This window comes from Rattus rattus, chromosome 2 (assembly GCF_011064425.1).
Source record: "Rattus rattus isolate New Zealand chromosome 2, Rrattus_CSIRO_v1, whole genome shotgun sequence".
Classification (NCBI taxonomy): Eukaryota; Metazoa; Chordata; class Mammalia; order Rodentia; family Muridae; genus Rattus; species Rattus rattus.
The window spans coordinates 8414076-8431421 of NC_046155.1; the positions used below are offsets into that span (position 1 = coordinate 8414076).

The 17346-nt window shown below is 47.7% G+C and overlaps 1 pseudogene; it reads right to left on the reverse strand.

Annotated features, from left to right (window-relative positions):
- Positions 1-5538: 5538 nt before the first annotated feature.
- On the reverse strand, positions 5539-6054 carry LOC116891204 (annotated as a pseudogene).
- Between the last annotated feature and the right edge of the window lie 11292 nt (positions 6055-17346).

A 17346-nucleotide genomic window follows, 5' to 3' on the forward strand; every position in this document is an offset into this window, starting at 1 on the left:
TCGCCTTGTCTACAACATGGCAATGATCTCTCCTAGACAGGATTAGCACCCTGAACATCACAGAGACCATTCTCTCTGTAGGTCCCCTGCTATAACAGCCTTTTCCATGATGTGTCCCCTGGTAGAACCCTCTTGTATTTGTCCAGCACTGAAGGGGCTCGCTCCAAGGACTAGGTACTTTTAGATTTAACCCCATTAGAGTCTTGGATGAACCAGGATGCATTGGTTGGTCCCTTGGAATCTAAGATCACTAGACCAGTAGAGCCCAAAGTTATAGGGACAGGAAACAAAATTATGCTATTTCTTTTCCTGACCCTGGAACCCCTGGATGCTGCCCATGGAAAGCTGTAGAGTGGACACTGATCTAGAGAGTCAAGCATATCCTAGGTACATCCTAGCCCCACAGTGTGGTCACTCTGCTGGCACCAAAACAGCTTTTAGGAGCCATTTTCTTGTTCAATGGGAACATGGCCAGACAGTGAGTTCACTGGAGAGACTTATGCTGTGTGGAATAGCTTCTCTGCTGAGTCTATAAATTGCCATTTGGACAGGAGCATTTAGGCTGCCAGGGAAGGTGCACCCACAACCAGAGTAAGCACCGATTCTAGCTCTGCCCCTTCAGGATGGCAGCGGTCGGTGCCATTCTCTGCTGCTGGGGACTGGGCACTCAGCAGTAGCCACAACCAAATGAGCCCCTGTGGCTGGAATCCAGGTTCTGATGTCTATTAGTTTGCATCTGTGGCTTGGGTCAGTGTTCATATGGGGCAGATTCTTCATCCCCTGTGCATGTAAATGTTACCAGAGAGGCTAGACCTCTAAGCCATCCAAATTCTACCTTTGTTCCTTGTGAGTACCAGGCTACCCAGCTATACACAGCCTGTCCCTGCCCATGAACCAGCACAGGTCCATGCCTCTTACCTTCAAACTTCCATGTAAAGCAAGCTACCAGGCACGCTCCATACTGTTCTGCTCACTGAGAGACTTTGCTGCCATCGTTGTCGTGTGGACCTTGAAGGGACCGTGGTACTGTAGCTGTCCACCTTCAGATGACATCCCTGTACTATGCAAAATCACCTGAAACCAGAACTTAACCTTTTCTTTCTCTGTCAGCTGTCACAGGGAGCTCCCCATGAAGCCACTGAACTTAACCGTGCGGGAATAACTCTTGTGCATGGTCTGCTTCCCGGAGTTGCCTACTTGGGCCTCGGGGGCTTCCTCCAGCCAGCACTGTGTATCACATTTCATTACTGAGAGGCACTACCTTGAACTCCACCCTGGGGTTCATGGATCAGATGTTCTAACTGTGGCTTCGGGGTGGATGTTCAGTATCTAGGGTACTGGTTGGAACCAGGTTAGTTCTCTTCTGGTGAGGACGGCACTTTGCCACAGTCCATGCAATAGTCATCTAAAAGGCTAGCCAGAAGCTCCATCGGACCTGCTGGGTCAGTGTGTTGACAACCTGGACTTATTGTAGAGGATCCCCCACCCCCACCCCCTCTGAGGCCAGAAGAGTGCATTGCAGTCTGTTAAAAGGGTTGTGAGTCACAAGGTGGATGCTGGGAACCAAACCCCGGTCCTGAGCAAGAGTAGTAAGTGCTCCTAACTGCTGAGCCCTCTCTCCAGCCCCTGCAGAGGCTTCTCTTGCTTTGAGTTTTCAGTTAAAGGGTTAAGTAAGCACCTTGTCACAAGAGACTGACAAGAAGCTGAACAACTGCAAATGCATCTCTGCCCTGGGGTGGGTCACATGACCCTCATTTGACTATCCAGCTGCTCTTCACCATCTGTTGTTTGCGACTCTACCTTAATTGCCTAGGGAGGGGCTAAAGTATGTAGGCTGGAGACAACTAGGTGGGGAGGGGGTCCATTTATGCTGCTACAGGAAGCTCTTATTACTGCTAGGTAAGGCTTTTCAGGTATGGCCTGTGGGGTGAGGAACATCTGCTTCCCTGTAGCTAACCTCTCACCCTCATTGGTTCTCCAGAGCGACCTTTGGAGGAATCATGCCTTGGTTCATCACTGGGACCGTAAGAGAAAGGGTAGATCTTTATTATATCCCTCCCTGGGAAGGAATTTTAGCAGAGGGGTAAAAACTGTCTCTTAAATAACAGGGATGTGTCTGTCTTATGCTTGAAGAGACTGTAAACACGGGACCCAGACATCTTGGTTACTTTCCTATTGTCATGGAGACACACCCTGACCGAAGTAACTTCTAAAAGAAAGCATTTATTGGGACTCATGGTTACAGAGGGTTAGAGTCCGAGATCATCATACTGGGGAGTATGGCACGAAACAGGCAGACGTGGCACTGCAGCAGTAGCTACGAGCTTACATCTGGACCTGAAAGTTGGTTACACAGAGAGAACTGGGAGTGATACAGGCTTTTGAGACCTCAAAGACCACACCTTTTTCAACAAGACTGAAACTCCTTATTTTAAATTTGTTTGTTTGTTTTTTCGGAGCTGAGGACCGAACCCAGGGCCTTGCGCTTGCTAGGCAAGCGCTTTACCACTGAGCTAAATCCCCAACCCCAACTCCTTTTTTTTTTTTTTTTTTTTTTTTTAAAAGATACTTATGCAAAACTTTAATAAAATTAGTTCTACATATGGATAAAATATAAGGCAGGTAATAAAGGTTTCAACAGATAGCTTGATATTATCTCAAATAAAGGAGAAAATTGTAATATCTGTAGTATTTGGTCTATTGTCAACTAATTGCAACCATAAGCAAGTTGTTTAACCTCATATTTCTTTTTTTTGTGCTTTTTTAAAATTGGATTTTTAAATTTATTTACATTTCAAATGTTATCCCCTAGGGTTGGGGGATTTAGCTCAGTGGTAGAGCGCTTGCCTAGCAAGCGCAAGGCCCTGTTTGGTCCCCAGCTCCGGGAAAAAAAAAAAAAAAGAAAAACAAATGTTATCCCCTTTCCCAGTTTCCCATTCAAAAACCTCCTATCCTGTCTCCCCTCCCCCTTCTTCTATGAGGGTGTTTCCCAAACCATCTACCCACTCCTTCCCATCTCCCCACCCTGACATTCCCCTACACTGGGGGGTTGGGCCTTGGCAGGAACAAGGGCTTCTCCCATGGGTGCCCAACAAGGTCATCCTCTGTTATGTGTGCAGTTGGAGCCATGTATCTGTCCATGTGTACTCTTTGGATAGTGGTTTAGTCCCTGGGAGCTCTGGTTGGTTGGTATTGTTGTTCTTCCTACGGGGTTGAAAACTCCTTCAGTTCCTTCAATCCTTTCTCTAACTCCTCCAATGGGGACCCCATTCTCAGTTCAATGGTTGGCTGCAAGCATTCACCTCTGTGTTTGTCATGCTCTGGCAGAGCCTTTCCGGAGACAGCTATATCAGGCTCCTGTCAGCATGCACTTCTTGGCATCAGCAATGCTGCCTGGGTTTGGTGGCTGTATGTATATGGGCTGGATACCCAGGTGGGGCAGACTCTGGATCGCCTTTCCTTCAGACTCTGCTCCAAACTTTGTCTCTGTATTTCCTCCTATGAATATTTTTGTCTCCCCTTCTAAGAAAGACTGAAGCATCCACACTTTGGTCGTCCTTCTTCTTGAGCTTCATGTGAAGACCAAAACGCCTAATCCTTCCCAGTCAGTTTCGCCAATTGGGGACCAAACAAAACATTCCAATATATGAGTTAATAGGAACCATTCTCATTCACACGATCACACTTGGGGTTCCAGACATAGAGTCCCAGGTTCTGTGGGGTCCACTCCTCAGCACATGGATTCTAATATGATGGTAACATCTAGTTTCTGTCGATCAAGTGCAGTCACCACTGTGTCACCAACAGTGATGGGAAGGAAAGACAATGATGGTGCCTGTGGACTAGGAGACAGTTCTGGGCTAGAGCATTGGTCTTGGGAGATAGGACCATGAAAGGTGTAGCTATCTGTTGAAAGTAATGTCTTCATCCCCATCCTTTTATAACAGATATTAAGAAAGAGGGGTTGGGGATTTAGCTCAGTGGTAGAGCGCTTGCCTGGGAAGCGCAAGGCCCTGGGTTCGGTCCCCAGCTCCAAAAAAAAAAAAAAAAGAAAAAGAAAAAAAAAAGGTCCGCTCTTGCTCTCTTTTTTTTTTTTTTTTTTTTTTTTTTTGTTCTTTTTTCGGAGCTGGGGACCGAACCCAGGGCCTTGCGCTCGCTAGGCCAGCGCTCTAACCACTGAGCTAAATCACCAACCCCCGCTCTTGCTCTCTTGCTCTTACCCTCTTCCCCCTCAGTCCCTTCTCTCCCCATTCCCCTCCCCCCTTCTTTCCATGTGCTCATGGCTGGCCTCTACTCCTTCTCTCTCTCTGTCTCTCTGTGTCTCTCTGTCTCTCTCTCTGTCTCTGTCTCTCTGTCTCTCGCTCTCTTGCTTTCTTGCTCTCTCGCTCTCGCTCTGCTCTATTACCCTCTTAACTCCCTCCCCATGCCCTGAATAAACTATTCTATACTATACCATCGTGTGACTGATCCTTCAGGGGGAAGGGACGCCTCAGCATGGACTCACTGAGGTACCCCCTTTCCCCAGACCTCTATAGAACATATCCCGGCTCCCACCACCCCCCAGCTCCAATCTTTTAAAACACAACATTGTTGCCAAAAGCAGGGACCCGGGACATATCCTCTCTTTATCTTTGTATTAAAAAAAAAACTATATAAAAAAAAGAAAGGGTCCATGAACATCAGTTCGGCTGGGGGGTGGGGAAGAGATGCGTTGTAAGCGTGCTGTACCAGTGAAGCTAATCAGGAGAGGCGGTTGCAGGAGCTGTGGTCTGATCCCATTTACGATAACAGCCTTCCATTTTCTAAGAACTACTGTCTTCTTCATAGGCCAAACAGGTGGAGTGATGTGGAGATACAGCAAGTCTCTGACGAGAACACATGCCCCAGGGTGTAGAACACCTTTACCCTCCTGGTTTCTAGGTATAGACATTTTAACAGCTTCTGCCTTGGCTGGGGAGCACACACAAGGTCCTTCCTCTATGTCTGGGCCGTGGGCCGTAAACACAGCATGGGTCCACCAACCTCCAGCCCTACTGGGAGTTGGACCTGGGTGAGAGCTGATGAATATACTGTTCTCCATGAGCCCCCCTTGATGGGTGGATTTTAGGTTTCTAGGAATCTACCAATTTAGAGGCAAAGTCCGTGAAGCTCTTCCTATTTCCCCTTCCTAGACTCAGATTAACACAGGTAGAGTGGCCATTCCTTCTTGTGATGGTCTGACTTGGCTTTTACTATAAGCAGAGAGCCCCCACTTCATATGCCGGGGTCCTAACGTCCAGTATGATGGTACGAAGTGGTATTTGGGGGAGGTGACAAGAGTCAGGTGAAGTCATGATGGGGTCTTGGTCTATTTATTTATTTATTTGGGATTACAAAGCTATTTTTAATACGTTGGGGTATGCCCCACAGGAATAAAAAAACACTGGGGAGAGGTTACTCTCTCAGCCCCAGGAGTGGCCCAGAGGGAGAGAGGCTACCTGAGGGGAAGGAAATACAAAAGGAACCGGCTTCAGACTCACGGAAAAGGGAATGCCATCGGTACTGGGACCTGTGAGCATTACAGGAAGAAACTCCATGGTGGGACTGGCTCCAGGCACACAGGCGTAGGGCAAGGGAGTTGGACACAAAGCTACTTGGGTTCCTCCTTCTTCTCGGTTGCCTTTTTCTGCTTCTGCTGCATGATCCCTGAGTCCCTCTGCTTGCGGGCCGGCAGCAGAAAGCCCATCATCTCGGAGCTTTCCCTTAACTGAGTGGCTCTGCTTCTTCATGTTCTTCTGGTGGGCAAGCTCTCCCTGGTTGCGTTGCCTCAGGTCATGGTGATGGCAGCGGCTTGGTCCTGGTCTTTTATAAGTGAGCTCAATCCCCACCCCACCCTTAACAACTTAACAATGTGTACTCTCTGAGCAGCCAGGACGGAAGTTTTTGTAATCCTGAACCTGGCCATATCTGCACTCTAATCTCAGACTTCTGGCCTCCAGAGCAGTGAGCAGTACCTTTGCCTCTCTGTGGATCCAGCTTGCCCTGGCTGCAGGCATTGTGAGTTATCACTGCCATGGTGCCCTGAGTAACTCTGGCTTCTTTTTCTCTACCAAGTTTTCTGGCAAATTATAAACAGGCAAACCCCACTAGGGTAGCGCTACTTCCCAACTGGCTCTTGGTGTCATCTGTGCCAATGCGCTTAGTGTCATTGTTGCCAGCTTGAGATAAACCAGGTACTTTCTGTGTTAGATGAGGTCACTTTTGTCTTGTCCGTGTACTTCTGATGTAAGCTGTGAAGATCCCCTGGACTTGCTATTGCCCACGACCACACTTTGGTCAGTGAGTCTCCAGAACCTTGATTCTGCAGTTCTGGGGGTGTCCACCTGCTTTTCTGATCTTGCACTTCTTGGGGCCTGTTCCTATGCCCTAAGGACAGAACTCTTTGGTGCTTTATTAATGTCCAAGCTGACCAGCAAGTTCCTACTTACTGAATTGCTATAAGAGAATACTTTTCTAAGAAACTAGGTTAGCGCAGGTGGTGGCGGCACATGTTTTTAATCTCAGCACTTGGGAGACAGAGGCAGATGGATCTGAGCAAAGCCACCTTGGGCTACAGAGCAAGTTCCAGGACAGCCAGGGCTACAAAAGAAAGAAACTAGATTAAGTTTGGGGGTAGGTTTCTTTCTCCAAAGCTGGCCCAAACTCACAGCCTCCCTCCTCCTCCCTCCCTCCCTCCCTCCTCCCTCCCCTCCCTCCCTCCCTCCTCCCTCCTCCCTCCCTTCCTTCCTTCCTTCCTTCTGTTACAATTGTGCACTACACTTTATCCCAGTTCCTTTTATTTACTTATTTATTTTGATACAGTGTCTCACCATGTAACTCTAGTTGGTCTGGAGAGAGTGAAACTTTAGCAGGCTGCATTTTTATCTTGTTATAAAGTAGCTAGCAAAGATGTCTATAACAGTCATTTTGAGTTTGCCCACCCGCCTGCTCCTGTGTGCCTGTGGGTGTGTGCCTGTGCGTGCGTGCGTGCGTGCGTGCGTGCGTGCGTGCGTGCGTGTGTGTGTGTGTTATATGTGTGTGCTTGTGCACATCTGAATGCATATGTGGAGACTAGAGGATAATATCAGCTGTCATTCCTCAGGTGCTATCCTTTTGTCTTTTGAGATAGTGTCGCTCACTGGCCTGGAACTCATCTAGAAGGGCTGACCATTGAATCTGCCTGCTAGGATTAGAAACATGGCACACCCAGCTTGCTTGCTTGCTTGCTTATTTATTTATTTATTTATTTATTTATTACATTTAATTTTTACTGAAATATTTTCTCTTGTTGCTCATTAATAGCTGGCATCCCACAGGAACCACTATTGATATCACAGGGTGTCCATCCACATTGCAGCCTACAGACTGTGCGTTGCTCAGGATCTCCTTAATAGTTTTGGAAAGTTCTCTGACTAAAGACCAGTATTACATGTGCCAGGCAATCAACAGTGACATTTTCGCCATGTTTAATGCTCTTCTGCTTCTTTCTGTCTGGTGGTGGCTCCTTGGAAGCTTTGATGATCAGGCCGAGGCGGAGGAGGGCACTGCCTCAACGCTGGCCTGTCAATCTGGATGGTCAGTTTCATTGTAATTTTTAGACCGTTCCAGTCACTGGTTGCCTTGGCAATATCATCACCAACTTTTTTTTGGGAGACAGACCCAAGGAACTGATCTTGGGGGCCAAGGCATACGTGACGCCAACCTCATCTCCGGTGCACCTCAAGTACACAACTTGGATTTCATTGGGATTGAACTGAGCAGTGTGATGGAGGTAGCTGGTGGCAGATGAACCTGGATTCAGAAAGTTGTACCGCAGCTTCCTCGGAGGTGAAAGCAGACAAGTGCCACAAGCAGAAAGTGCAACAAGTGCTTTTGCTATGTATAAGAGATCACACACAGGTCCCTGTGCTTGCATAACTTTACCTCTTGTACTTTTACCCCAAACCTTTCTCCCCTAGCTCCCCACCCCCTGATACCCTGGTTGGCCTGGATCGTGCTCTATAGACCATGCCGTATGGCCTCTAGCTCAGAACTATCTGCTTGCCTCAGCCTCCTGAGCATGGGGATTATTTGTGTGTGTCATTATGCCTGGTTCTTTGTTTCTTTAACCACTGCCCAATGTGCTCCCCGCCGTCCCTCATCACGGGAGGTGAAGGCCCTCTGGCCTTACCTTACTGGCATTCTGCTTCATTGGCAGCATTACCAGAGCTCTGAGGGCTTCCAAAAGTCCCTTGTCAATCAGTCTCAGGGCCCTATGAACTGGGAGGGTCGTCCAAACGTCTCTGGGAGCCCAACAGTGGAGGGTTGGGTAAACAGACACAAAATTCATTTGTGTAGCAGTTTACAGAATGGAACTGAGAACCAAGTGTGACGATGCATGCCTTGGATCTAAGACCCTGGGAGGCGGAGGCAGACGGATGTCTGTGAGTTCAAGGCCTGTGTCTTAGGGTTTCTTTCTATTACTGTGATGGAAGCATCATGACTAAAAATCAAGTTGGGAGGAAAAGGGTTTATTTGGCTTACATGTCCAGATCACAGCCCATTACTGGAGGAAGTCAGGACAGGAACTCAAACCAGGCTGAAACCTGGAGGCGGGAGCTGAGGCAGAGGCCATGGTGCTGGTTTATGGCTTGCTTCTCATGGCTTGCTCAACCTACCTTCTTACAGAACCCTGGACCATCAGCAAAGGGATGGCACCACCCACAATGGGCTGGGCCCCTCCTCATCAATCACTAATTGAGAAAATGCCTTACGTCTGGATCTCATGGAGACATTTTCTCAACTGAGGCTCCTTTTTCTCTGGTACACTTGTGTCAAGTTGACACTGATAACCAGCCAGTGCAGCCATGCTAGCCTTCAGAGTGAATTCCAGGTCAGTCAGAGTTACATAGTGAGAGCTTGTCTCAAAAAACCAAACCAAACCAAACCAAACCAAACCAAACCAAAACAAACCAAACCAAACCAAACCAAAACAAAACAAAAACAGTAGGTCGTGGTGGCACATGCCTTTAGGAGGAAGAGGCAGGAGGACCTCCATGAGTTTGAGGCCAGCCTGGTCTACATAGCGAGCTAATGCAGAAACCCTGTCTTGGAAAACAAAACCAAACAACAACAAAAACAACAACAGCAATAATAAAATGGAATCAAGGCAAAGGGTAGAACACACTTGAAACCTCAGCATAGCCAGCCTGGGGATGCATAGATCACCCCCAATAGTAACAATTTTTAAGGATAGCATTGCATATATAGAAATTCCGAGCACTTGGTACAGAGTTTCAAGCCATAGTTTTGCTTTGCTGTGATATCAATGCATTACTCTGTGTGTGGTGATGCATATGGCCTATGTGTGTGCATGTGGTGTGTACGTATGTGTAAGAGTGCATGTATTCACATACTTAGAGCCAAGGGAAGACATCGAGTGTCCTCCGCTGTCATTTCTGTATTTTTCTCTTGAGACAAGATCTCTTTGCGAACCTGGAGGCTGGGTTTTTTTTTGTTGTTTTGTTTCGTTTTGTTTTTGTTTTTTGTTTTTTTTGTTTTTGTTTTTTTGTTTTGTTAGACTAGCCATTGAGCCCCAGCTATCCTTTGGTTTTTGCCCCCCATGCCCTCAGAGCTCAGGTTACAGGCCTGGCTTTTGGGGCTTCACGCTTGTGCAGCCAATGCCCTAACACCAGTGCCACCCCGCAGGCCAAGACAGTATTTTTAACTGAAGTGCATGATCAATTCATGTTCCCCCAGTTTCCTCATATTCCTCCTGTGCTCTCCTCTGTCCCAGGTATCTGTCCAGGCTCTTCCATAACACGGAGTTATTCCATAACTCGTATTCCAGGACACTGAGTCACAACTCCTCAGGCAATGACAGGCTATCACTGATGACTCAGGGGGTTAGAAGCAAGGCTGGTCAGTCTGTGCAAGGGCTTCCCTCCCCCCATTGCTGTCTGTTGTTTCCCTCATGGGACTGAGACTGGGGACTTGGGAAAGAAAACACCAAAAGCAATGTCCCCAGGTCACCTCCTTGGGAGTCCTCACTGTCAATCTGTGTCAGGGCTGATATGGACAGAGCTCTGCTTTTGTCGTCTTCTTCAGGGCAATCGCCTCTGCTCAGCTCTGCGAGAGGAATGGGAAGGAGTGGAGGTTTAAAGTCTCAGCTGGAACTGACTTGTCGTAGGGTTCTTTGTGAGAGTCTGGATCCTCGTTCCCATGCGTTGATGTAGCCACGCAGACCGGACTCATGGGAATTAATTCCATACTTTTGACTCCCCCTTGCTTATCTTTTTTTTTTTTCCGGAGCTGGGGACTGAACCCAGGGCCTTGCGCTCGCTAGGCAAGCGCTCTACCGCTGAGCTAAATCCCCAGCCCCTTATCTTTTTTTTTTTTTTATTCATTTATTATATATAAGTACACTGTAGCTGACTTCAGACACACCAGAGACGGCATCAGATCCCATTACAGATGGTTGTGAACCACCATGTGGTTGCTGGGAATTGAACTCAGGACCTCTGGAAGAGCAGTCAGTGCTCTTAACCACTGAGCCATCTCTCCAGCCCCCCACTTGCTTATCTTTGATGCTGGAATTGTTCAGCTCTGACCACAAGAGGGCTCTTTTGTCTGACTTCTGCATTACTTTGATATAATCAGCCTTTATGAGCTTTGTTTTTCCCAGTTCTTGACTTAGGCATTTTGGGATTTTTCCAGGCTCAACGTTGGACCTTTTCTGTCCTAGAACCTGTCACTGGCCCCATTTTTCTGTTTTGTCCCTAAACTGTTGTGGAGGTGGGTCTCTTTTCCTGGAGATGAGTGAGTGAGTTTGGGGGACTTGTGCTCAAATTGCCTTTATGACTGTATCCTCTCTAGACTTAAGCTCCGACCACTCTGCTCCAGACCTTAGGGCCAGCAGGACCTGGACCTGTCTTCCACGTCACAGCTCTATCTTTTCTAAAGTTACCGCGATTGACTTCTGTACAACCAGGAATGCCTAACATTTGGAAGAAAACTAAAGTGGACATTTGGACGAAATGCGGGCGCGTGGGGTCCTGCGGAACTGAAAGGGACAGCTACTGGGGCAGCCCCTTCTTGAAATTGAATAATTTCACTTCCCCCCCATTCGACCCCCCCCCTGCTCCCGCCCCGCTGGGCTTCGTCCCTCTGTCCACGAGTTCCGTGTTGTTAGAATGGTCACCAGGTGGCGCCGCAGACCCGCCGTTTGGGTCCCGGAGTGCTCAGGATCTCCGGGACAGGATCTCCGTCAGACTGCGTTTAGGAAGCCAGAGTGCTCTGTAGAGGTGTTGGAAGTGGGTGGCACGTTTTCTGATGTGCTTGGCGCCTGGTGCACAATATCGGGATGGTATGTCCACAGTATCCTCGAGTATAGAGGCTCCCTAGTCTCCAGGCAACAGGAAGGGACAGGGTCCGTGGGGGCGGGAGGGCAGGGGGATGGGACAACGTGGGCATTCTGGCAATTGCGCAGTAGGTCAAAGAAGGGGTGCATGGAAATGTGTGGGGAACACACGGAGACAAAGGAAGGGAGGAGCGACACAGGGAGCAAACCAGTTTGGATAAGGACGGGGTTGGGTGAGGGGCTGGAGTTGGAGAACTGTAGTGCACCCGGGCATGTAGGGACGTGGGAGGACAGAAGACTGGCTGCTTCCCAACTTCCTGCGTTCTCTCTTCCGAGAAGTGACAGTGCTTGCAGGGTGGGGCTGGCTGGGAAGGGGACCAAGCCAATGGGGGTTCGCCAGGGGGGAGGGAGATCTTGGAGAATGGGGTTAGGTGACCAAGCAATGAGGGCGGACCCGGGGGTGGGGAATCTCTGAAGATGGGGAGGGGCAGAAAGAGGCCCCCTGGGACTGTGGGGGAGTACAGCATGGGAGCTGGGAAGAGGCTGAGAGGGATCCAGGGCTAGGGCTAGGGGTGAGGGCCACGGCGCTCTAATTCTACAGAGAAAGAAGGGCCCAGAGTACAGGAAGCAGCACCACCCTTTTCTCCCAGGAAGAATGTCCACCCTGTTTGTCTGGACACAGCTTCTGCCCTTGGTTCTAGAGATTCGGGAGAACACATGTCGGATGCTGCCAGGGTTCCTCTCAGTACCAGTTTCCCCGCTGTGGGAGGTTGGAGGGAAGGAAAACCTCAGTTGGCAGCCTCTCAAGAGAAAGCTATGACCCTCGTGTGCCCCACCTGTGCCTGGGTCTCTGTACCGAGTGGTAATTCTGACACAGCACTAGATTTTACAGTGACCAGTCCAGCTCAGACTTTAGAGATGGCAAAGTGACCTGGTGAGGCCAGTTCGGGTCCCAATTCAGGGGAAGTGGCTTTTTCATAACACGGGGGTTTAAGGTGAAAAGGGAATGGCTTATTACGTGAGGCCTTCCTCTGCTCAGCCACCTTGAGCACAGTGGGCAGAGTTTCCTAGGCCAAAGGTCACACCAATTGAAGGGTCAGTCTAGACTGTGACCATGTATGCTGCTGACTTACTCCTCTTGGGATTGGGGGAGCCACATCTTTAGGCTCTCACTCAAAGATTCTTGTCTTCTGATAGTTTCCAAGGACCTGGCAAACTCCCTGTTAACTTGGGGTCAGGTAGGGTCCATATCAGACTGGAAGCCCTTGCAGTTGGCAATGTGGTAGCTCCCACAGGGGAGCTGGGAAGGGAGTTGTTTCAAACTTAGGCCTCTCCAGGGCTGTAACTTTCGAAAGGCCTCTTTGGCCTCTTTGCTCACAGGCAGGAAACCACAATGTCTCTTGGGAACCATATACTTTGCACACTGAAGCAGAAAACTGCTGTGGCCACTGAGGTAACTAAGCTTAACAGTTAACTAACTGAGCTGAGTGAAGTACCCAGAGCCGGAAGTGAACACACGCTTTGCGGCTACCTTTATCTTCCGCTAACAGGTCACTCCTTATCACTTGATGTCAGCCCTAGAGCTTGCTGTCACTATTCGTAATCGAGCTATGGCTTTCCTTCACAGACTCATGGTTCTTTGCCTCAAAGGCTTGCCTAGCATGCACCAGGCTCTTGGTATGTTTGCCAGAACAGGGGGTGTGGCAGTACACACATTTAATTCCAGCATTTGGGAGGTAGAGGCAGGAAGATCAGAAGTTCAAGGTCATCCCGGGCTCTGCTTTTTTAAAAAAACATAATAAGTAAAAGAAATAAATCTGTGAGCACATCTTACTTTGGTTATCTCTCTCTCTCTCTCTCTCTCTCTCTCTCTCTCTCTCTCTCTCTCTCTCTCTCTCTTTCTCTCTCTTTTGGCTGACCAGATAGCTCAACACATCAGAGTACTTGGGCCTCACAGATCCCTGTGACCCACATGGTAGGAGAGAACAGTCTATTATTTCTGCCCCACTCTCTCCTGTTTAGCTACTAAGTAAACAACTCAGAGATGTCAGGATTTATTGACAGGCTGCAAGCCTAAGATACACAGGTTCTGAAATTATTATAACCCGGCTAGGCTATTAATAACCAGATAAATACCCCCATTACTTGCCAACTGCATCTGTTTTTCGTGTGTGGGAGCTTCTCTTGGCCACATGTTCATGGTCCAGTCTCATGGTCCACCCTGCCTCGTGGTGACTCTCTTCACATCCTCTGTCCTGCCTCTCATGGTCCCTACCCTGAAACCCCCTACTTGATCTCCAGTCCCACCTTCCTCTCTCTCCCGCCCAGTCAGAGGCTCTAGCCTTTAATTACTCAATCAAAGATTATTGGGGACATTCTTCACAGCGCATTGGTCAATACAGTGCCCGTGTATAGACTGTAACCTGATCTTGGGGTGCAGAACTCAGCATCTAAAAATACAATGCGCACTACACAGCGCACAAGACCAACCCCGAGGCCCTGTGGTCACCGTCCTGTGACCTCCACTTTTTTTTTTTTTTTTTCCGGAGCTGGGGACCAAACCCAGGGCCTTGCGCTTGCTAGGCAAGCGCTCTACCACTGAGCTAAACCCCAACCCCGTGACCTCCACTTTTATTTTATTTATTTATTCTTGGATTTAAAAAAAAAAGACATTTCTTACAATATATTCTAATCAAGGTTTCCCCTTCTCGAATCCCTCCCACCCATCCAACTCTACATTCTTTCTCTCTCTCTTTAGAAAACAAACGGGCAAAAAACAGAAAAACAAAAACAAAACAACCCCCCCAAAAGCAACAGTTAAAAGGCACACACAAATAAAACCACAAATTCAGAAATCATATTATACAAACAAAAGACCAGTAGGACAAAAATGCCTCAGCAAAGCGCTGTCACTGAGTTCCTTTTGTGTTGGCCGTTTACTGCTGAGCATAGGGCCTGCTGTTATGTGTGATCTATATCTCTGTCCTATCTCTGTCATCTATATCTATACCTGCACCAATCTATATCTATATCTATCTATTCATCTCTCTCCCTCTAGGCTTATGGGAGGAAATCGATTTCTCATTTGAAAGCAGATGCCAAGTGGATACAGCTTCTTGGTTAAGATGGGACCTTTGCTGCTCTCAGGGCTGGGACCCTGTCTGGCTCGACTCTGTACAGGCTCTGCAGGCCGCCGTGGTCTCCGAGAGTTCGTACGTGAGTGAGACCTGCTAGGACTAGCCTGTTTCCTTGGTGTCGTCCGTCCCCTCTGGCTCTTAAATCTGTCTGTCTACTGTTCCACGTATATTCTCGAGCCCTGAGGGGAGGGGTCTGACGAGGACATCCTGTTTAGGACGGAGCACTCCACAGTCTCTCACTCTGTGTACATTGTCCAGCTGTGTTAGGTCTGTCTCTGTGTTGGTTCCCATCTGCTGTAAGAGGCAGCTTCCCTGATGGCGGGCCGAGTCCCAGTCTACTTCTACTTAAGAAAAAGTAAAAACAAAACAAAACAAACAAAAACCCCATTGACCCCAAACACCTCAGAAAAAACAGTTCCATCCTGTGAACATCCTGATGATGTTTAAATTTAATAACGGTCTTACGTTTTTCTCTTGTTAAACAATTAGCAGTGTTCTTATATCCAACAAAGAGCCAACCTAGGGATTAGGTTGCCTAGGAAGCCACAGGGCATGACCTACACTGTCGCTGCACTGTTCCAGATAGGTAGAACCCTCCTGGCTTCACCAAAATTTGACAAAGGCCACTTGCCCTTGTCTGTCACTGCAGGCTCAGCCTCTCCTTCCTGTAACTATTCGACCTTGTGCTGAGTCTCCCATACTGTGAAGGCCTACCCACCAGGCTGGGCATGCTCTCCTCTAGCTCCCTCCTTCACAGACTGTAGCCCCCAGAGGATCCTGGGACTTCCCAGGTCAGGTGTAGAGTGGAATCCCAGCATGAAACCGAAGTAGCTTATTGATCAGATTGACTCTGTATGACATGCAATTGAAATGTCTATGTTAGGGGTTGGGGATTTAGCTCAGTGGTAGAGCGCTTGCCTAGGAAGCGCAAGGCCCTGGGTTCGGTCCCCAGCTCCAAAAAAAAAAACCAAAAAAAAAAAAAAAAAAAAAAAGTCTATGTTTGAGTAGAAATCCTTTCCTAAGATCCAAAATAAGCACATACATCAGAAATATGGCCATCTTTGTGTTTTTCCACAGCAGAGTCCATTGAATAAAAATAGGTCCACAAACTATGTTAATTGGTTTTATTGGCTACAATTTATAGAAATCCAGATTTCTCTTGACAGTATGGTCATGATGTTCACAAGTTCCTTTATTCCAATTTATTTGTTTGTTTGTATTTTATTTATTTATTTATTTATTTATTTATTTATTTATTTATTTATGTATGTATGTATGTATGTATTTATAGGCAGGATCTCACTATGTGGCCATGGCTTGCATGGAACTCAGTGGTAGAGTAGGCTGGCCTCTAACTCAGAGATCCCCCTGTATCTGCTACCTCAGTGCTGGGATTAAAGGCATATATCATTACTCCCAGCCTGTATTAGAATCTTAATTCCTAATATTAATTTAGCACATGTGTTGCACTTTATGAAACTAACTATAGGTCACAGTTTAAAAACACCTTACCGAAGGCAGAGGCAGCAAGGTGACATGGATGCCAAGAAAGATTCTGGTGGTTAGCTAAGGAATTTTTCCCTTTATTTAATTTAATTTAATTTAATATATTTATTTATTTATTTATTTATTTATTTAGAGATAGAATCTCACAATATAGCTCTGGCTATCCTGGAACTCACTGTGGAGACTAAGTTGGCCTTGAACTCACAGAGATTCTTCCACACCTCCAGAGCGTTGAGATAAAAAGGTGTGCACCATTGGGCCTAGCTGGTTAGATAATTTTTTAAAAAATATTTAATTTTATTATTTTTAAGTGTGTGTGTGTGTGTGTGTGTGTGTGTACAGGTGCCTACAGAGACCAGAGGAATCAAATGTTCCTGGAGCTGAAGTTATAGGTGGTTGTGGCTAGCTGAAATAGTTGCTGGGAATCAAACTTGGGTCCTTTGAAAAAGCAGTCTGTCCTCTTAGCTGCTGAGCCATCTCTCCAGCCCCTTGATAAGAACTCAGAGAGTTCTTTATGGAGCTGCTGTAGGTACCCAGGTGCAGAGCTGAGGTAAGTTGACAGGAAATTCAAGACCAGCCCAGACCATCGTGGTTATTCAAAAGGACACCAAGCAAGCAACAGGGACTATACTGAGCTGAAGCCGCAGGGGCAGACTTTTACTCTATCCGCTCCTTCATACAGACATTGGATGGTTGAGCAATTGTTAGTGGGGCTACCACAGTGTTACTTGTCCCTTATTTTAACATGAACTGGGTGAACAATGCTACATCCTTTGGTTCATCTTCCGTGTTTAGTAAGCCAACCAGTCTGGCTTTCCTGAGATGGTTTTAATGTGTCCATGTAATCCTGATCTGCTTTGATACGGTCATGGGTGGTCATACCAAAGCTAATAGGTTTTCTCCTCTGATGGAGTAAGTCAGTTCACGTGGGTCAGGGTAGCCCGTGCCACGGTGGAGCAGGCCAGCCCACGGGTACCTCCTGAACTAAGACAAGGAGACCCAAGCAGAAGCAGTTTATTTGGGGCAGCTCTCAGAAAACTCGGGCTGGTTTCAGAGAACAGGGTGAGGGAAGTCAGGCTGCAGGCAGGGGTTTGGGAGGTGGGGAGCAGAGAGAGAAAGAGAGCACAGGTGCTGGCGGGCCCTTTTATCTGCAGCTTGCAGCTGGCACACCTGGCAGCAGCAGGTGTTAATGTAAGCAGTTGCTAGGTTCCCTGAGAGCAGGCCAGTGGGACAGCCTATATATTACCAGGGTTAGGGTTAGGGGTTCCGGTCTGAAAGCCCAACAAAGGTCTTTAACTTGTTTTAATCCTCATGACTGATGCCGGACAGGTTTGGGAGTGTGTGTAT